Source organism: Rhinichthys klamathensis, unplaced genomic scaffold (genome assembly GCF_029890125.1).
Source record: "Rhinichthys klamathensis goyatoka isolate OS25496 unplaced genomic scaffold, OSU_Roscu_1.1 h1tg000562l_1, whole genome shotgun sequence".
Classification (NCBI taxonomy): domain Eukaryota; kingdom Metazoa; phylum Chordata; class Actinopteri; order Cypriniformes; family Leuciscidae; genus Rhinichthys; species Rhinichthys klamathensis.
In genome coordinates, this window is record NW_026607028.1 from 624428 (window position 1) to 644375 (window position 19948).

General features: G+C 49.3%; 17 non-coding genes across 17 annotated transcripts; 11 read left to right on the plus strand and 6 right to left on the minus strand.

Annotated features, from left to right (window-relative positions):
* The first annotated feature begins 4195 nt into the window (after positions 1 to 4195).
* Positions 4196 to 4282, plus strand: trnay-gua (transfer RNA tyrosine (anticodon GUA)). Its single transcript is given in 2 exon segments — positions 4196 to 4232; positions 4247 to 4282. It is a non-coding gene; the product is annotated as a tRNA-Tyr (tRNA).
* A 1263-nt stretch (positions 4283 to 5545) lies between these two features.
* Positions 5546 to 5617, minus strand: trnae-cuc (transfer RNA glutamic acid (anticodon CUC)). The gene has a single exon. It is a non-coding gene; the product is annotated as a tRNA-Glu (tRNA).
* Positions 5618 to 6215: 598 nt separating this feature from the next.
* On the plus strand, positions 6216 to 6302 carry trnay-gua (transfer RNA tyrosine (anticodon GUA)). The gene is given in 2 exon segments: positions 6216 to 6252; positions 6267 to 6302. It is a non-coding gene; the product is annotated as a tRNA-Tyr (tRNA).
* A 566-nt stretch (positions 6303 to 6868) lies between these two features.
* trnar-acg (transfer RNA arginine (anticodon ACG)) lies at positions 6869 to 6941 on the plus strand. The gene has a single exon. It is a non-coding gene; the product is annotated as a tRNA-Arg (tRNA).
* Positions 6942 to 7703: 762 nt separating this feature from the next.
* On the minus strand, positions 7704 to 7775 carry trnae-cuc (transfer RNA glutamic acid (anticodon CUC)). Its single transcript has one exon. It is a non-coding gene; the product is annotated as a tRNA-Glu (tRNA).
* A 598-nt stretch (positions 7776 to 8373) lies between these two features.
* On the plus strand, positions 8374 to 8460 carry trnay-gua (transfer RNA tyrosine (anticodon GUA)). Its single transcript is given in 2 exon segments — positions 8374 to 8410; positions 8425 to 8460. It is a non-coding gene; the product is annotated as a tRNA-Tyr (tRNA).
* A 1400-nt stretch (positions 8461 to 9860) lies between these two features.
* trnae-cuc (transfer RNA glutamic acid (anticodon CUC)) lies at positions 9861 to 9932 on the minus strand. The gene has a single exon. It is a non-coding gene; the product is annotated as a tRNA-Glu (tRNA).
* Positions 9933 to 10530: 598 nt separating this feature from the next.
* trnay-gua (transfer RNA tyrosine (anticodon GUA)) lies at positions 10531 to 10617 on the plus strand. Its single transcript is given in 2 exon segments — positions 10531 to 10567; positions 10582 to 10617. It is a non-coding gene; the product is annotated as a tRNA-Tyr (tRNA).
* A 565-nt stretch (positions 10618 to 11182) lies between these two features.
* On the plus strand, positions 11183 to 11255 carry trnar-acg (transfer RNA arginine (anticodon ACG)). The gene has a single exon. It is a non-coding gene; the product is annotated as a tRNA-Arg (tRNA).
* Positions 11256 to 12017: 762 nt separating this feature from the next.
* trnae-cuc (transfer RNA glutamic acid (anticodon CUC)) lies at positions 12018 to 12089 on the minus strand. The gene has a single exon. It is a non-coding gene; the product is annotated as a tRNA-Glu (tRNA).
* Positions 12090 to 12687: 598 nt separating this feature from the next.
* Positions 12688 to 12774, plus strand: trnay-gua (transfer RNA tyrosine (anticodon GUA)). The gene is given in 2 exon segments: positions 12688 to 12724; positions 12739 to 12774. It is a non-coding gene; the product is annotated as a tRNA-Tyr (tRNA).
* Positions 12775 to 14174: 1400 nt separating this feature from the next.
* On the minus strand, positions 14175 to 14246 carry trnae-cuc (transfer RNA glutamic acid (anticodon CUC)). The gene has a single exon. It is a non-coding gene; the product is annotated as a tRNA-Glu (tRNA).
* A 598-nt stretch (positions 14247 to 14844) lies between these two features.
* On the plus strand, positions 14845 to 14931 carry trnay-gua (transfer RNA tyrosine (anticodon GUA)). Its single transcript is given in 2 exon segments — positions 14845 to 14881; positions 14896 to 14931. It is a non-coding gene; the product is annotated as a tRNA-Tyr (tRNA).
* Positions 14932 to 15496: 565 nt separating this feature from the next.
* Positions 15497 to 15569, plus strand: trnar-acg (transfer RNA arginine (anticodon ACG)). The gene has a single exon. It is a non-coding gene; the product is annotated as a tRNA-Arg (tRNA).
* Positions 15570 to 16653: 1084 nt separating this feature from the next.
* Positions 16654 to 16725, minus strand: trnae-cuc (transfer RNA glutamic acid (anticodon CUC)). The gene has a single exon. It is a non-coding gene; the product is annotated as a tRNA-Glu (tRNA).
* Positions 16726 to 17323: 598 nt separating this feature from the next.
* On the plus strand, positions 17324 to 17410 carry trnay-gua (transfer RNA tyrosine (anticodon GUA)). The gene is given in 2 exon segments: positions 17324 to 17360; positions 17375 to 17410. It is a non-coding gene; the product is annotated as a tRNA-Tyr (tRNA).
* Positions 17411 to 18660: 1250 nt separating this feature from the next.
* trnay-gua (transfer RNA tyrosine (anticodon GUA)) lies at positions 18661 to 18747 on the plus strand. Its single transcript is given in 2 exon segments — positions 18661 to 18697; positions 18712 to 18747. It is a non-coding gene; the product is annotated as a tRNA-Tyr (tRNA).
* The last annotated feature ends 1201 nt before the right edge of the window (positions 18748 to 19948 follow it).

Sequence of the window (19948 nt, forward strand, 5' to 3'; positions counted from 1 at the left end):
CCTTTTAACTCAGTGCAATATGCCCTCAACAAAGATTTTAACGTCTGATGGAAACGCTCTAGGGCACCCTGACTTTCCGCATGGTATGCACTGGACTTGTTATGCCTAATGCCAAGCTGCCGCAGAACTTCTTGAAACATATTAGATGTAAAGTTTGTCCCCTGATCACTCTGAACAACTTTTGGAATTCCAAAAATAGAAATGAACTGGGACAAGGCTTTTACAACTGATCGTGTGGTGATTGAACGCAAAGGAAAAGCCGCAGGATACCGAGTGCTCTGACACATCACGGTCAATAAGTAAACGCTACCAGACTTTGAAGGTGGTAAAGGCCCAACACAATCCACTAGAAGATGCTGAAAAGGCTGTTCCATAACAGGTATGGGATACAAAGGCACAGGTTTTATGGTTTGATTTGGTTTTCCAGTCAGCTGACAGATCGAACAAGTCTTAATATACTGCCTTACGTCACTCTTAATACGAGGCCAGTAAAAGTACTGCAGCAAATGTTGGTAGGTTTTATTTACGCCCAAATGTCCAGACACCCCGCCATGAGCAGAATCCAATACAGAATTTCGCAAAGAAACAGGCACTACTACCTGTATAATTGGTTCCGTCAAACCTCCCTCTGTGTTAGAAGTCCACTTCCGCAATAGTGTCCCATTTTCAATGAAGTACCCATTAACGGAACTCTCTGCTACATCAGGAGACAAAGCAGCATCAAACAGCGAGTTCAGAGATGAATCCTCTTTCTGAGCAGACACCCAAACCTGATGGGGAATAGAAGGCAAAGCAAGGAGACCTGGCACCACTCTCTTAGACGTTAACAAATCCTTCACATCCCTTAGTTTTGCATCGGCTGACTGTTTACGCATTGCACGCGTGAGTGCACAAGACACAAATACCTCTGGATACTGCTGGGATATATCATTGTCACCCAATGGGGCAGGACAAGTAGCAACCACAGGTGGAGGTGGAACATCACGCCACACACGGTCACCCGCCAGATTATTCCCCAAGATCACTGAAACTCCTTCCATTGGTAGTGAAGGACGGACTCCCATCACAACTGCTCCATTTACTAAATCAGATTGGAGAAACATGTTATGCAGGGGTACAGACAATGTTTGCAACCCAATACCGCGAATCAGCACACTGTTCCCTGTATTGGACTCCTGAGTAAAAGGAAGAACAGATTGCAAAATGAATGATTCTGATGCTCCCGTGTCTCGGAGAACCTTAATAGGAACCTTCTCAGTACTTTCAAGCAGTGACACATAGCCTTCTGTAATAAAGGGAGAATATCCAACATCTCCAACATTGTAACGTACCGCTGGTTTCTCCAGATTCTGCAAAATATCAAGACAGCAGTCAGAATTATTATCTGTCTGAACAGACGAAACAGCAAGAGCAGGCTTGGGTTCAGATTTAACACGCATCAGTTTCCCTTTAAGTGCTAAACAATCCTTTTTCCAGTGTCCCTTTAAATGACAATAAGCACACCGGTCATTTTTATCAGCGTAACTTTTAAAATTCCTCTCACTCTTATTATTATCAGCCCAGGCATGACGGACAGTTACATTCTCTGTTGGACTTTCACTGAACTTGAACCTACTTTTCTTTACTTCACATTTATGAGTGAGTACATACTCATCAGTAAGAATGGCAGCCTCCTCCGTAGATGTAACATTACGATCAGTCAGAAAGATGGAAACATGCTCAGACAAAGTGCTTTTAAACTGTTCTAACAGGAACAACTCGTGAAGATTTTCCCGACTAGTTACTCCTGAAGCAGCACACCAGCGATCTAACTGGATCTTTAAGTCTCTCACAAACTCACAATACGTCTGTTCTGCAGGTTTTCGCATGTTTCTAAATTTCTGCCGATAGGCTTCTGGCACCAGCTCATAAGCCTTCAGAACAGCCTCCTTAACCTTATGATAATTCTGACTATCACGAACACTCAAAGAGGAGTAAGCTTTTTGTGCCTTACCGGTTAACACACACTGTAACATCAAAGTCTGTTCAGAATCTGGCCATTTCATAACATCTGCCAAGCGCTCAAACAAACTAAAGAATGTGTCTACATCAGTTTCACTAAATTTGGGTATCAGCTTAATATTATTGGCTACATCCAACCCTTTTCTGACAGATCTGGTTAGAGCACTTGCACTGTCCCCCAGTTTACCCTCCTCAATTAACTGAAACCGCAAAGCCTCAACCTCCAATTTACGAATTTCAATTTCACGATTCATTTTCGCCTTTTCTAACTCTAAAAGCATTAGTTCTTTTTGTTGCTCAAAAGAGAACTTGGAAGCAATAACTGAAGTTTGTGCAGTGCTATCATCATCTTCATCAGAACCAACAGGCTTATCAGGATCAAAAACCTCTAACTTAACTAGAGTGGCTTTAACAATTAGTGCAACAGACTCTTTTAACTTTTTTTCTTTGGTGGTTAAGCAGATATCATACTTAGCGGCCACCTCCAACAACTGTTCTTTCGTTAATTGGTCAAAGAATTCCTCACTAGGAGATTCAAAAAATAAGTCTAACTCAGTAGCCATTCTCTATTCTATTCAGCAGAACTCGTAGTCGTTCACTCTGACTTACAAGCACCAAAAAGTGACTATTCCCCCTACTCTCTCTCTCCTCTCCCCTAAAATAACTCAACCCTAGTCTTCATGCCTCCACCAAGAGTCGAGTATCTTTAAGCACTCAAATACCGTCAGATGTATAAACTCACGGACAAACCAGTGAGACATACAATATTTGTGCAACAAAATACAGAGTTCGCTGACAAATTACCTTTCTTTCAGCAATCCTAGCTAACCGAGCAGAGTACCAGAGTAAACATACCCATCAAAATCCTGCCAAAGCTAGCCTATCAAAAGAAACAAACGTTTTTACAATGGGAAATATTAAGAGAAATCAATACACTTACCATATCTAATGGTCTATTTCGGGTTCCACTTACTTTCTCTTCAATTGAACCCTATGATGAAGAAAATCCACCGATTTAAAGACACCGAAAACTCTCGCGCACATTTCCCAACAAACACCCACTGTTTGCTAGCGCCAGAACGCCAAGCCACACGCAGGTGAATCGAATAGTAGCCTAGTCAAATACGCTCCGCCTACACATACACAGGCGCTAGCGAAAAATTTACAAACAATACCTTTTTTTCAATAGAAGCTGGACCTTCCGAATTCTAACCAAAAAAAAACTTTGAGGACGAGCCCCCAATTGTTACGTTCCGGCTCAAGGAAGTAACAAAAGAAAGGGTTCAGAGTCCAAAAATATATTTAACAATATATTTATTTAAATCTAGGGGTAAGTAATAAAGAAAATAGTTGTTCAACAGTAAATAAACAAACACTTAAGAGAAAAACAATATGAAGGTCCAGCTCCTCAGCACAACTGCAGGCCTCCCGGTAGACAGAGGGCAGACATCTTATATCCATCCACAAACTCAAGACAGGTGTGGATCCTTATCTGACAACCTATCAAAAGAGAGAAAAAACAAACAGAAAAAAACCAAAACAAAACTAATCCGTAAAGCGTCTGACTACGGATCAGAAGATTCTAGGTTCGACTCCTGGCTGGCTCGCTCTGCCTCTTTTGCTTCGCTGTCAGCCCATAGCCATTTTATTATTCCGTTTTATTAGCCCGTAGTTTTTGTTATTATTATTATTGGATTGGTTGATTAATATTAAAAATTGACAGTCCAACAATAGGCTGCTTTGTCAGTGGGATTACGGTTACCATACAATACCATGCGTCTTTTCAAATGCATTGCATGAGTACTGTCACAAGGACCTTGCTTTACGACCAGTTTACAGTGTCTGTTATGCCAACGCAGGAATGGGAGGAAACTGAACCCCCTGGGCAAGGCAAATGAGAGCTCCCTCCGGTGAGCCTGATGAAATTGAATTCAGTAAACAATCCCTACGGATCATTCCCATGTTCTTAAAGGGGGCGGTCACACACTAAAAGCCAAAAGGCCTGCTCCAGGCGGGAGGACGATCCCATATGGTCTAGCGGCGGCCCGGGTTTGACTTCCGGTATGGGAAGCTGGGGTTGCCTTTGCTTCACTTATCGAAACAGCCAGCACGTCTGTCTGTGCTAGTAGCACTTTTAGCCAGCGGCGGAGCTTCAGCAACCTGATAGGTTGAGGTTCTGTCCCCAACCAGCGTGCCTTCGATAGCTCAGCTGGTAGAGCGGAGGACTGTAGGAGGCAAATTGGCAATCCTTAGGTCGCTGGTTCGACTCCGGCTCGAAGGAGTTCTTTTTCACATGCAAACATTTATTTGGCCGTGCTTCTCGGCGAGGAAATCAGCATTTGTTTTCGTAGTCCGCCATTTTGCAATCACGTCCGCCGCTGGAGGGCAAAAGCTCGTTCCCTGACCGGGAACCGAACCTGGGCCGCGGCGGTGAGAGCGCCAAATCCTAACAACTAGACAACCAGGGAAGGTCTGTTGAGCCCTTCCCCTCAAGCCCAGCTGTGGGACTCTATCACATTTCCCAGCAAGACCACTATGGCTTGTATTTTCCTCCAGGAGAGGAGACGTCTCTGACCCTGGATCCCAGTTCTTCCGCTGAGAAACTGTCACAGGCTCTGTAGGAATATCCTAACAACACCACAACTTGCCATGAAAACAAAGCAACCGAGATCCCCAATATGTGAAGCCTTCATCTCGAAGGTTTTTATAGCAGGCCCCTCATCGGACCCCTTCCTGACGTTGGCTCGAGGCCTGTTAATGGCATGAGAAAGAGTAGATGTCATGACAGGCCTTTTGCTTCGCTGTCAGCCCATAGCCATTTTATTATTCCGTTTTATTAGCCCGTAGTTTTTGTTATTATTATTATTGGATTGGTTGATTAATATTAAAAATTGACAGTCCAACAATAGGCTGCTTTGTCAGTGGGATTACGGTTACCATACAATACCATGCGTCTTTTCAAATGCATTGCATGAGTACTGTCACAAGGACCTTGCTTTACGACCAGTTTACAGTGTCTGTTATGCCAACGCAGGAATGGGAGGGAACTGAACCCCCTGGGCAAGGCAAATGAGAGCTCCCTCCGGTGAGCCTGATGAAATTGAATTCAGTAAACAATCCCTACGGATCATTCCCATGTTCTTAAAGGGGGAGGTCACACACTAAAAGCCAAAAGGCCTGCTCCAGGCGGGAGGACGATCCCATATGGTCTAGCGGCGGCCCGGGTTTGACTTCCGGTATGGGAAGCTGGGGTTGCCTTTGCTTCACTTATCAAAACAGCCAGCACGTCTGTCTGTGCTAGTAGCACTTTTAGCCAGCGGCGGAGCTTCAGCAACCTGATAGGTTGAGGTTCTGTCCCTGACCAGAGTGCCTTCGATAGGAGGCAAGTTGGCAATCCTTAGGTCACTGGTTCGACTCAGGCTCGAAGGAGTTCATTTTCACGCGCAAACATTTCTTTGGCAGTGCTTCTCGACGAGGCCATCAGCACTTGATTTCGTTGTCCGCCATTTTGCAATCACGACCGCCGCTGGAGGGCAAAAGCTCATTCCCTGACCGGGAATCGAACCCGGGCCGCGGCGGTGAGAGCGCCGAATCCTAACCACTAGACCACCAGGGAAGGTCTGTTGAGTCCTTCCCCTCAAGCCCGGCTGTGGGACTCTACCACATTTCCCAGCAAGACCACTAGGGCTTGTATTTTCCTCCAGGAGAAAATTGACAGTCCAACAATAGGCTGCTTTGTCAGTGGGATTACGGTTACCATACAATACCATGCGTCTTTTCAAATGCATTGCATGAGTACTGTCACAAGGACCTTGCTTTACGACCAGTTTACAGTGTCTGTTATGCCAACGCAAGAATGGGAGGAAACTGAACCCCCTGGGCAAGGCAAATGAGAGCTCCCTCCGGTGAGCCTGATGAAATTGAATTCAGTAAACAATCCCTTCGGATCATTCCCATGTTCTTAAAGGGGGCGGTCACACACTAAAAGCCAAAAGGCCTGCTCAGGGCGGGAGGAAGATCCCATATGGTCTAGCAGTCAGGATTCCTAGTTTTCACCCAGGCGGCCCGGATTCGGCTCCCGGTATGGGAAGCTGGGTTTGCCTTTACTTCACTTATCGAAACAGCCAGCACGTCTGTCTGTGCTAGTAGCACTTTTAGCCAGCGGCGGAGCTTCAGCAACCTGATAGGTTGAGGTTCTGTCCCCAACCAGCGTGCCTTCGATAGCTCAGCTGGTAGAGCGGAGGACTGTAGGAGGCAAATTGGCAATCCTTAGGTCGCTGGTTCGACTCCGGCTCGAAGGAGTTCTTTTTCACATGCAAACATTTATTTGGCCGTGCTTCTCGGCGAGGAAATCAGCATTTGTTTTCGTAGTCCGCCATTTTGCAATCACGTCCGCCGCTGGAGGGCAAAAGCTCGTTCCCTGACCGGGAACCGAACCTGGGCCGCGGCGGTGAGAGCGCCAAATCCTAACAACTAGACAACCAGGGAAGGTCTGTTGAGCCCTTCCCCTCAAGCCCAGCTGTGGGACTCTATCACATTTCCCAGCAAGACCACTATGGCTTGTATTTTCCTCCAGGAGAGGAGACGTCTCTGACCCTGGATCCCAGTTCTTCCGCTGAGAAACTGTCACAGGCTCTGTAGGAATATCCTAACAACACCACAACTTGCCATGAAAACAAAGCAACCGAGATCCCCAATATGTGAAGCCTCCATCTCGAAAGGTTTTTATAGCAGGCCCCTCATCGGACCCCTTCCTGACGTTGGCTCGAGGCCTGTTAATGGCATGAGAAAGAGTAGATGTCATGACAGGCCTCTGCCCAGTCGAACACCAACAGGTCCCGTGTAAGCTCAAGGACACCTGATCGGTGGGCCAGTGGCGCAATGGATAACGCGTCTGACTACGGATCAGAAGATTCTAGGTTCGACTCCTGGCTGGCTCGCTCTGCCTCTTTTGCTTCGCTGTCAGCCCATAGCCATTTTATTATTCCGTTTTATTAGCCCGTAGTTTTTGTTATTATTATTATTGGATTGGTTGATTAATATTAAAAATTGACAGTCCAACAATAGGCTGCTTTGTCAGTGGGATTACGGTTACCATACAATACCATGCGTCTTTTCAAATGCATTGCATGAGTACTGTCACAAGGACCTTGCTTTACGACCAGTTTACAGTGTCTGTTATGCCAACGCAGGAATGGGAGGAAACTGAACCCCCTGGGCAAGGCAAATGAGAGCTCCCTCCGGTGAGCCTGATGAAATTGAATTCAGTAAACAATCCCTACGGATCATTCCCATGTTCTTAAAGGGGGCGGTCACACACTAAAAGCCAAAAGGCCTGCTCCAGGCGGGAGGACGATCCCATATGGTCTAGCGGCGGCCCGGGTTTGACTTCCGGTATGGGAAGCTGGGGTTGCCTTTGCTTCACTTATCGAAACAGCCAGCACGTCTGTCTGTGCTAGTAGCACTTTTAGCCAGCGGCGGAGCTTCAGCAACCTGATAGGTTGAGGTTCTGTCCCTGACCAGAGTGCCTTCGATAGGAGGCAAGTTGGCAATCCTTAGGTCACTGGTTCGACTCAGGCTCGAAGGAGTTCATTTTCACGCGCAAACATTTCTTTGGCAGTGCTTCTCGACGAGGCCATCAGCACTTGATTTCGTTGTCCGCCATTTTGCAATCACGACCGCCGCTGGAGGGCAAAAGCTCATTCCCTGACCGGGAATCGAACCCGGGCCGCGGCGGTGAGAGCGCCGAATCCTAACCACTAGACCACCAGGGAAGGTCTGTTGAGTCCTTCCCCTCAAGCCCGGCTGTGGGACTCTACCACATTTCCCAGCAAGACCACTAGGGCTTGTATTTTCCTCCAGGAGAAAATTGACAGTCCAACAATAGGCTGCTTTGTCAGTGGGATTACGGTTACCATACAATACCATGCGTCTTTTCAAATGCATTGCATGAGTACTGTCACAAGGACCTTGCTTTACGACCAGTTTACAGTGTCTGTTATGCCAACGCAGGAATGGGAGGAAACTGAACCCCCTGGGCAAGGCAAATGAGAGCTCCCTCCGGTGAGCCTGATGAAATTGAATTCAGTAAACAATCCCTTCGGATCATTCCCATGTTCTTAAAGGGGGCGGTCACACACTAAAAGCCAAAAGGCCTGCTCAGGGCGGGAGGAAGATCCCATATGGTCTAGCAGTCAGGATTCCTAGTTTTCACCCAGGCGGCCCGGATTCGGCTCCCGGTATGGGAAGCTGGGTTTGCCTTTACTTCACTTATCGAAACAGCCAGCACGTCTGTCTGTGCTAGTAGCACTTTTAGCCAGCGGCGGAGCTTCAGCAACCTGATAGGTTGAGGTTCTGTCCCCAACCAGCGTGCCTTCGATAGCTCAGCTGGTAGAGCGGAGGACTGTAGGAGGCAAATTGGCAATCCTTAGGTCGCTGGTTCGACTCCGGCTCGAAGGAGTTCTTTTTCACATGCAAACATTTATTTGGCCGTGCTTCTCGGCGAGGAAATCAGCATTTGTTTTCGTAGTCCGCCATTTTGCAATCACGTCCGCCGCTGGAGGGCAAAAGCTCGTTCCCTGACCGGGAACCGAACCTGGGCCGCGGCGGTGAGAGCGCCAAATCCTAACAACTAGACAACCAGGGAAGGTCTGTTGAGCCCTTCCCCTCAAGCCCAGCTGTGGGACTCTATCACATTTCCCAGCAAGACCACTATGGCTTGTATTTTCCTCCAGGAGAGGAGACGTCTCTGACCCTGGATCCCAGTTCTTCCGCTGAGAAACTGTCACAGGCTCTGTAGGAATATCCTAACAACACCACAACTTGCCATGAAAACAAAGCAACCGAGATCCCCAATATGTGAAGCCTTCATCTCGAAGGTTTTTATAGCAGGCCCCTCATCGGACCCCTTCCTGACGTTGGCTCGAGGCCTGTTAATGGCATGAGAAAGAGTAGATGTCATGACAGGCCTCTGCCCAGTCGAACACCAACAGGTCCCGTGTAAGCTCAAGGACAGCTGATCGGTGGGCCAGTGGCGCAATGGATAACGCGTCTGACTACGGATCAGAAGATTCTAGGTTTGACTCCTGGCTGGCTCACTCTGCCTCTTTTGCTTCGCTGTCAGCCCATAGCCATTTTATTATTCCGTTTTATTAGCCCGTAGTTTTTGTTATTCTTATTATTGGATTGGTTGATTAATATTAAAAATTGACAGTCCAACAATAGGCTGCTTTGTCAGTGGGATTACGGTTACCATACAATACCATGCGTCATTTCAAATGCATTGCATGAGTACTGTCACAAGGACCTTGCTTTACGACCAGTTTACAGTGTCTGTTATGCCAACGCAGGAATGGGAGGAAACTGAACCCCCTGGGCAAGGCAAATGAGAGCTCCCTCCGTTGAGCCTGATGAAATTGAATTCAGTAAACAATCCCTACGGATCATTCCCATGTTCTTAAAGGGGGCGGTCACACACTAAAAGCCAAAAGGCCTGCTCCAGGCGGGAGGAAGATCCCGTATGGTCTAGCGGCGGCCCGGGTTTGACTTCCGGTATGGGAAGCTGGGGTTGCCTTTGCTTCACTTATCGAAACAGCCAGCACGTCTGTCTGTGCTAGTAGCACTTTTAGCCAGCGGCGGAGCTTCAGCAACCTGATAGGTTGAGGTTCTGTCCTTGACCAGAGTGCCTTCGATAGGAGGCAAGTTGGCAATCCTTAGGTCACTGGTTCGACTCCGGCTCGAAGGAGTTCATTTTCACGCACAAACATTTCTTTGGCAGTGCTTCTCAACGAGGCCATCAGCACTTGATTTCGTTGTCCGCCATTTTGCAATCACGACCGCCGCTGGAGGGCAAAAGCTCATTCCCTGACCGGGAATCGAACCCGGGCCGCGGCGGTGAGAGCGCCGAATCCTAACCACTAGACCACCAGGGAAGGTCTGTTGAGTCCTTCCCCTCAAGCCCAGCTGTGGGACTCTACCACATTTCCCAGCAAGACCACTAGGGCTTGTATTTTCCTCCAGGAGAAAATTGACAGTCCAACAATAGGCTGCTTTGTCAGTGGGATTACGGTTACCATACAATACCATGCGTCTTTTCAAATGCATTGCATGAGTACTGTCACAAGGACCTTGCTTTACGACCAGTTTACAGTGTCTGTTATGCCAACGCAGGAATGGGAGGAAACTGAACCCCCTGGGCAAGGCAAATGAGAGCTCCCTCCGGTGAGCCTGATGAAATTGAATTCAGTAAACAATCCCTTCGGATCATTCCCATGTTCTTAAAGGGGGCGGTCACACACTAAAAGCCAAAAGGCCTGCTCAGGGCGGGAGGAAGATCCCATATGGTCTAGCAGTCAGGATTCCTAGTTTTCACCCAGGCGGCCCGGATTCGGCTCCCGGTATGGGAAGCTGGGTTTGCCTTTACTTCACTTATCGAAACAGCCAGCACGTCTGTCTGTGCTAGTAGCACTTTTAGCCAGCGGCGGAGCTTCAGCAACCTGATAGGTTGAGGTTCTGTCCCCAACCAGCGTGCCTTCGATAGCTCAGCTGGTAGAGCGGAGGACTGTAGGAGGCAAATTGGCAATCCTTAGGTCGCTGGTTCGACTCCGGCTCGAAGGAGTTCTTTTTCACATGCAAACATTTATTTGGCCGTGCTTCTCGGCGAGGAAATCAGCATTTGTTTTCGTAGTCCGCCATTTTGCAATCACGTCCGCCGCTGGAGGGCAAAAGCTCGTTCCCTGACCGGGAACTGAACCTGGGCCGCGGCGGTGAGAGCGCCAAATCCTAACAACTAGACAACCAGGGAAGGTCTGTTGAGCCCTTCCCCTCAAGCCCAGCTGTGGGACTCTATCACATTTCCCAGCAAGACCACTATGGCTTGTATTTTCCTCCAGGAGAGGAGACGTCTCTGACCCTGGATCCCAGTTCTTCCGCTGAGAAACTGTCACAGGCTCTGTAGGAATATCCTAACAACACCACAACTTGCCATGAAAACAAAGCAACCGAGATCCCCAATATGTGAAGCCTCCATCTCGAAGGTTTTTATAGCAGGCCCCTCATCGGACCCCTTCCTGACGTTGGCTCGAGGCCTGTTAATGGCATGAGAAAGAGTAGATGTCATGACAGGCCTCTGCCCAGTCGAACACCAACAGGTCCCGTGTAAGCTCAAGGACACCTGATCGGTGGGCCAGTGGCGCAATGGATAACGCGTCTGACTACGGATCAGAAGATTCTAGGTTCGACTCCTGGCTGGCTCGCTCTGCCTCTTTTGCTTCGCTGTCAGCCCATAGCCATTTTATTATTCCGTTTTATTAGCCCGTAGTTTTTGTTATTATTATTATTGGATTGGTTGATTAATATTAAAAATTGACAGTCCAACAATAGGCTGCTTTGTCAGTGGGATTACGGTTACCATACAATACCATGCGTCTTTTCAAATGCATTGCATGAGTACTGTCACAAGGACCTTGCTTTACGACCAGTTTACAGTGTCTGTTATGCCAACGCAGGAATGGGAGGAAACTGAACCCCCTGGGCAAGGCAAATGAGAGCTCCCTCCGGTGAGCCTGATGAAATTGAATTCAGTAAACAATCCCTACGGATCATTCCCATGTTCTTAAAGGGGGCGGTCACACACTAAAAGCCAAAAGGCCTGCTCCAGGCGGGAGGACGATCCCATATGGTCTAGCGGCGGCCCGGGTTTGACTTCCGGTATGGGAAGCTGGGGTTGCCTTTGCTTCACTTATCGAAACAGCCAGCACGTCTGTCTGTGCTAGTAGCACTTTTAGCCAGCGGCGGAGCTTCAGCAACCTGATAGGTTGAGGTTCTGTCCCTGACCAGAGTGCCTTCGATAGGAGGCAAGTTGGCAATCCTTAGGTCACTGGTTCGACTCAGGCTCGAAGGAGTTCATTTTCACGCGCAAACATTTCTTTGGCAGTGCTTCTCGACGAGGCCATCAGCACTTGATTTCGTTGTCCGCCATTTTGCAATCACGACCGCCGCTGGAGGGCAAAAGCTCATTCCCTGACCGGGAATCGAACCCGGGCCTCGGCGGTGAGAGCGCCGAATCCTAACCACTAGACCACCAGGGAAGGTCTGTTGAGTCCTTCCCCTCAAGCCCGGCTGTGGGACTCTACCACATTTCCCAGCAAGACCACTAGGGCTTGTATTTTCCTCCAGGAGAAAATTGACAGTCCAACAATAGGCTGCTTTGTCAGTGGGATTACGGTTACCATACAATACCATGCGTCTTTTCAAATGCATTGCATGAGTACTGTCACAAGGACCTTGCTTTACGACCAGTTTACAGTGTCTGTTATGCCAACGCAGGAATGGGAGGAAACTGAACCCCCTGGGCAAGGCAAATGAGAGCTCCCTCCGGTGAGCCTGATGAAATTGAATTCAGTAAACAATCCCTTCGGATCATTCCCATGTTCTTAAAGGGGGCGGTCACACACTAAAAGCCAAAAGGCCTGCTCAGGGCGGGAGGAAGATCCCATATGGTCTAGCAGTCAGGATTCCTAGTTTTCACCCAGGCGGCCCGGATTCGGCTCCCGGTATGGGAAGCTGGGTTTGCCTTTACTTCACTTATCGAAACAGCCAGCACGTCTGTCTGTGCTAGTAGCACTTTTAGCCAGCGGCGGAGCTTCAGCAACCTGATAGGTTGAGGTTCTGTCCCCAACCAGCGTGCCTTCGATAGCTCAGCTGGTAGAGCGGAGGACTGTAGGAGGCAAATTGGCAATCCTTAGGTCGCTGGTTCGACTCCGGCTCGAAGGAGTTCTTTTTCACATGCAAACATTTATTTGGCCGTGCTTCTCGGCGAGGAAATCAGCATTTGTTTTCGTAGTCCGCCATTTTGCAATCACGTCCGCCGCTGGAGGGCAAAAGCTCGTTCCCTGACCGGGAACCGAACCTGGGCCGCGGCGGTGAGAGCGCCAAATCCTAACAACTAGACAACCAGGGAAGGTCTGTTGAGCCCTTCCCCTCAAGCCCAGCTGTGGGACTCTATCACATTTCCCAGCAAGACCACTATGGCTTGTATTTTCCTCCAGGAGAGGAGACGTCTCTGACCCTGGATCCCAGTTCTTCCGCTGAGAAACTGTCACAGGCTCTGTAGGAATATCCTAACAACACCACAACTTGCCATGAAAACAAAGCAACCGAGATCCCCAATATGTGAAGCCTTCATCTCGAAGGTTTTTATAGCAGGCCCCTCATCGGACCCCTTCCTGACGTTGGCTCGAGGCCTGTTAATGGCATGAGAAAGAGTAGATGTCATGACAGGCCTCTGCCCAGTCGAACACCAACAGGTCCCGTGTAAGCTCAAGGACAGCTGATCGGTGGGCCAGTGGCGCAATGGATAACGCGTCTGACTACGGATCAGAAGATTCTAGGTTTGACTCCTGGCTGGCTCACTCTGCCTCTTTTGCTTCGCTGTCAGCCCATAGCCATTTTATTATTCCGTTTTATTAGCCCGTAGTTTTTGTTATTCTTATTATTGGATTGGTTGATTAATATTAAAAATTGACAGTCCAACAATAGGCTGCTTTGTCAGTGGGATTACGGTTACCATACAATACCATGCGTCATTTCAAATGCATTGCATGAGTACTGTCACAAGGACCTTGCTTTACGACCAGTTTACAGTGTCTGTTATGCCAACGCAGGAATGGGAGGAAACTGAACCCCCTGGGCAAGGCAAATGAGAGCTCCCTCCGTTGAGCCTGATGAAATTGAATTCAGTAAACAATCCCTACGGATCATTCCCATGTTCTTAAAGGGGGCGGTCACACACTAAAAGCCAAAAGGCCTGCTCCAGGCGGGAGGAAGATCCCGTATGGTCTAGCGGCGGCCCGGGTTTGACTTCCGGTATGGGAAGCTGGGGTTGCCTTTGCTTCACTTATCGAAACAGCCAGCACGTCTGTCTGTGCTAGTAGCACTTTTAGCCAGCGGCGGAGCTTCAGCAACCTGATAGGTTGAGGTTCTGTCCTTGACCAGAGTGCCTTCGATAGGAGGCAAGTTGGCAATCCTTAGGTCACTGGTTCGACTCCGGCTCGAAGGAGTTCATTTTCAGGCACAAACATTTCTTTGGCAGTGCTTCTCAACGAGGCCATCAGCACTTGATTTCGTTGTCCGCCATTTTGCAATCACGACCGCCGCTGGAGGGCAAAAGCTCATTCCCTGACCGGGAATCGAACCCAGGCCGCGGCGGTGAGAGCGCCGAATCCTAACCACTAGACCACCAGGGAAGGTCTGTTGAGTCCTTCCCCTCAAGCCCAGCTGTGGGACTCTACCACATTTCCCAGCAAGACCACTAGGGCTTGTATTTTCCTCCAGGAGAAAATTGACAGTCCAACAATAGGCTGCTTTGTCAGTGGGATTACGGTTACCATACAATACCATGCGTCTTTTCAAATGCATTGCATGAGTACTGTCACAAGGACCTTGCTTTACGACCAGTTTACAGTGTCTGTTATGCCAACGCAGGAATGGGAGGAAACTGAACCCCCTGGGCAAGGCAAATGAGAGCTCCCTCCGGTGAGCCTGATGAAATTGAATTCAGTAAACAATCCCTTCGGATCATTCCCATGTTCTTAAAGGGGGCGGTCACACACTAAAAGCCAAAAGGCCTGCTCAGGGCGGGAGGAAGATCCCATATGGTCTAGCAGTCAGGATTCCTAGTTTTCACCCAGGCGGCCCGGATTCGGCTCCCGGTATGGGAAGCTGGGTTTGCCTTTACTTCACTTATCGAAACAGCCAGCACGTCTGTCTGTGCTAGTAGCACTTTTAGCCAGCGGCGGAGCTTCAGCAACCTGATAGGTTGAGGTTCTGTCCCCAACCAGCGTGCCTTCGATAGCTCAGCTGGTAGAGCGGAGGACTGTAGGAGGCAAATTGGCAATCCTTAGATCGCTGGTTCGACTCCGGCTCGAAGGAGTTCTTTTTCACATGCAAACATTTATTTGGCCGTGCTTCTCGGCGAGGAAATCAGCATTTGTTTTCGTAGTCCGCCATTTTGCAATCACGTCCGCCGCTGGAGGGCAAAAGCTCGTTCCCTGACCGGGAACTGAACCTGGGCCGCGGCGGTGAGAGCGCCAAATCCTAACAACTAGACAACCAGGGAAGGTCTGTTGAGCCCTTCCCCTCAAGCCCAGCTGTGGGACTCTATCACATTTCCCAGCAAGACCACTATGGCTTGTATTTTCCTCCAGGAGAGGAGACGTCTCTGACCCTGGATCCCAGTTCTTCCGCTGAGAAACTGTCACAGGCTCTGTAGGAATATCCTAACAACACCACAACTTGCCATGAAAACAAAGCAACCGAGATCCCCAATATGTGAAGCCTCCATCTCGAAGGTTTTTATAGCAGGCCCCTCATCGGACCCCTTCCTGACGTTGGCTCGAGGCCTGTTAATGGCATGAGAAAGAGTAGATGTCATGACAGGCCTCTGCCCAGTCGAACACCAACAGGTCCCGTGTAAGCTCAAGGACACCTGATCGGTGGGCCAGTGGCGCAATGGATAACGCGTCTGACTACGGATCAGAAGATTCTAGGTTCGACTCCTGGCTGGCTCGCTCTGCCTCTTTTGCTTCGCTGTCAGCCCATAGCCATTTTATTATTCCGTTTTATTAGCCCGTAGTTTTTGTTATTATTATTATTGGATTGGTTGATTAATATTAAAAATTGACAGTCCAACAATAGGCTGCTTTGTCAGTGGGATTACGGTTACCATACAATACCATGCGTCTTTTCAAATGCATTCTCGACGAGGCCATCAGCACTTGATTTCGTTGTCCACCATTTTGCAATCACGACCGCCGCTGGAGGGCAAAAGCTCATTCCCTGACCGGGAATCGAACCTGGGCCGCGGCGGTGAGAGCACCGAATCCTAACCACTAGACCACCAGGGAAGGTCTGTTGAGTCCTTCCCCTCAAGCCCGGCTGTGGGACTCTACCACATTTCCCAGCAAGACCACTAGGGCTTGTATTTTCCTCCAGGAGAAAATTGACAGTCCAACAATAGGCTGCTTTGTCAGTGGGATTACGGTTACCATACAATACCAAGCTTTTTTTAAAATGCATTGCATGAGTACTGTCACAAGGACCTTGCTTTACGACCAGTTTACAGTGTCTGTTATGCCAACGCAGGAATGGGAGGAAACTGAACCCCCTGGGCAAGGCAAATGAGAGCTCCCTCCGGTGAGCCTGATGAAATTGAATTCAGTAAACAATCCCTACGGATCATTCCCATGTTCTTAAAGGGGGCGGTCACACACTAAAAGCCAAAAGGCCTGCTCCAGGCGGGAGGACGATCCCATATGGTCTAGCGGCGGCCCGGGTTTGACTTCCGGTATGGGAAGCTGGGGTTGCCTTTGCTTCACTTATCGAAACAGCCAGCACGTCTGTCTGTGCTAGTAGCACTTTTAGCCAGCGGCGGAGCTTCAGCAACCTGATAGGTTGAGGTTCTGTCCCTGACCAGAGTGCCTTCGATAGGAGGCAAGTTGGCAATCCTTAGGTCACTGGTTCGACTCAGGCTCGAAGGAGTTCATTTTCACGCGCAAACATTTCTTTGGCAGTGCTTCTCGACGAGGCCATCAGCACTTGATTTCGTTGTCCGCCATTTTGCAATCACGACCGCCGCTGGAGGGCAAAAGCTCATTCCCTGACCGGGAATCGAACCCGGGCCTCGGCGGTGAGAGCGCCGAATCCTAACCACTAGACCACCAGGGAAGGTCTGTTGAGTCCTTCCCCTCAAGCCCGGCTGTGGGACTCTACCACATTTCCCAGCAAGACCACTAGGGCTTGTATTTTCCTCCAGGAGAAAATTGACAGTCCAACAATAGGCTGCTTTGTCAGTGGGATTACGGTTACCATACAATACCATGCGTCTTTTCAAATGCATTGCATGAGTACTGTCACAAGGACCTTGCTTTACGACCAGTTTACAGTGTCTGTTATGCCAACGCAGGAATGGGAGGAAACTGAACCCCCTGGGCAAGGCAAATGAGAGCTCCCTCCGGTGAGCCTGATGAAATTGAATTCAGTAAACAATCCCTTCGGATCATTCCCATGTTCTTAAAGGGGGCGGTCACACACTAAAAGCCAAAAGGCCTGCTCAGGGCGGGAGGAAGATCCCATATGGTCTAGCAGTCAGGATTCCTAGTTTTCACCCAGGCGGCCCGGATTCGGCTCCCGGTATGGGAAGCTGGGTTTGCCTTTACTTCACTTATCGAAACAGCCAGCACGTCTGTCTGTGCTAGTAGCACTTTTAGCCAGCGGCGGAGCTTCAGCAACCTGATAGGTTGAGGTTCTGTCCCTAACCAGCGTGCCTTCGATAGCTCAGCTGGTAGAGCGGAGGACTGTAGGAGGCAAATTGGCAATCCTTAGGTCGCTGGTTCGACTCCGGCTCGAAGGAGTTCTTTTTCACATGCAAACATTTATTTGGCCGTGCTTCTCGGCGAGGAAATCAGCATTTGTTTTCGTAGTCCGCCATTTTGCAATCACGTCCGCCGCTGGAGGGCAAAAGCTCGTTCCCTGACCGGGAACCGAACCTGGGCCGCGGCGGTGAGAGCGCCAAATCCTAACAACTAGACAACCAGGGAAGGTCTGTTGAGCCCTTCCCCTCAAGCCCAGCTGTGGGACTCTATCACATTTCCCAGCAAGACCACTATGGCTTGTATTTTCCTCCAGGAGAGGAGACGTCTCTGACCCTGGATCCCAGTTCTTCCGCTGAGAAACTGTCACAGGCTCTGTAGGAATATCCTAACAACACCACAACTTGCCATGAAAACAAAGCAACCGAGATCCCCAATATGTGAAGCCTCCATCTCGAAGGTTTTTATAGCAGGCCCCTCATCGGACCCCTTCCTGACGTTGGCTCGAGGCCTGTTAATGGCATGAGAAAGAGTAGATGTCATGACAGGCCTCTGCCCAGTCGAACACCAACAGGTCCCGTGTAAGCTCAAGGACAGCTGATCGGTGGGCCAGTGGCGCAATGGATAACGCGTCTGACTACGGATCAGAAGATTCTAGGTTTGACTCCTGGCTGGCTCGCTCTGCCTCTTTTGCTTCGCTGTCAGCCCATAGCCATTTTATTATTCCGTTTTATTAGCCCGTAGTTTTTGTTATTCTTATTATTGGATTGGTTGATTAATATTAAAAATTGACAGTCCAACAATAGGCTGCTTTGTCAGTGGGATTACGGTTACCATACAATACCATGCGTCTTTTCAAATGCATTGCATGAGTACTGTCACAAGGACCTTGCTTTACGACCAGTTTACAGTGTCTGTTATGCCAACGCAGGAATGGGAGGAAACTGAACCCCCTGGGCAAGGCAAATGAGAGCTCCCTCCGGTGAGCCTGATGAAATTGAATTCAGTAAACAATCCCTTCGGATCATTCCCATGTTCTTAAAGGGGGCGGTCACACACTAAAAGCCAAAAGGCCTGCTCAGGGCGGGAGGAAGATCCCATATGGTCTAGCAGTCAGGATTCCTAGTTTTCACCCAGGCGGCCCGGATTCGGCTCCCGGTATGGGAAGCTGGGTTTGCCTTTACTTCACTTATCGAAACAGCCAGCACGTCTGTCTGTGCTAGTAGCACTTTTAGCCAGCGGCGGAGCTTCAGCAACCTGATAGGTTGAGGTTCTGTCCCCAACCAGCGTGCCTTCGATAGCTCAGCTGGTAGAGCGGAGGACTGTAGGAGGCAAATTGGCAATCCTTAGGTCGCTGGTTCGACTCCGGCTCGAAGGAGTTCTTTTTCACATGCAAACATTTATTTGGCCGTGCTTCTCGGCGAGGAAATCAGCATTTGTTTTCGTAGTCCGGCATTTTGCAATCACGTCCGCCGCTGGAGGGCAAAAGCTCGTTCCCTGACCGGGAACCGAACCTGGGCCGCGGCGGTGAGAGCGCCAAATCCTAACAACTAGACAACCAGGGAAGGTCTGTTGAGCCCTTCCCCTCAAGCCCAGCTGTGGGACTCTATCACATTTCCCAGCAAGACCACTATGGCTTGTATTTTCCTCCAGGAGAGGAGACGTCTCTGACCCTGGATCCCAGTTCTTCCGCTGAGAAACTGTCACAGGCTCTGTAGGAATATCCTAACAACACCACAACTTGCCATGAAAACAAAGCAACCGAGATCCCCAATATGTGAAGCCTTCATCTCGAAGGTTTTTATAGCAGGCCCCTCATCGGACCCCTTCCTGACGTTGGCTCGAGGCCTGTTAATGGCATGAGAAAGAGTAGATGTCATGACAGGCCTCTGCCCAGTCGAACACCAACAGGTCCCGTGTAAGCTCAAGGACAGCTGATCGGTGGGCCAGTGGCGCAATGGATAACGCGTCTGACTACGGATCAGAAGATTCTAGGTTTGACTCCTGGCTGGCTCACTCTGCCTCTTTTGCTTCGCTGTCAGCCCATAGCCATTTTATTATTCCGTTTTATTAGCCCGTAGTTTTTGTTATTCTTATTATTGGATTGGTTGATTAATATTAAAAATTGACAGTCCAACAATAGGCTGCTTTGTCAGTGGGATTACGGTTACCATACAATACCATGCGTCATTTCAAATGCATTGCATGAGTACTGTCACAAGGACCTTGCTTTACGACCAGTTTACAGTGTCTGTTATGCCAACGCAGGAATGGGAGGAAACTGAACCCCCTGGGCAAGGCAAATGAGAGCTCCCTCCGTTGAGCCTGATGAAATTGAATTCAGTAAACAATCCCTACGGATCATTCCCATGTTCTTAAAGGGGGCGGTCACACACTAAAAGCCAAAAGGCCTGCTCCAGGCGGGAGGAAGATCCCGTATGGTCTAGCGGCGGCCCGGGTTTGACTTCCGGTATGGGAAGCTGGGGTTGCCTTTGCTTCACTTATCGAAACAGCCAGCACGTCTGTCTGTGCTAGTAGCACTTTTAGCCAGCGGCGGAGCTTCAGCAACCTGATAGGTT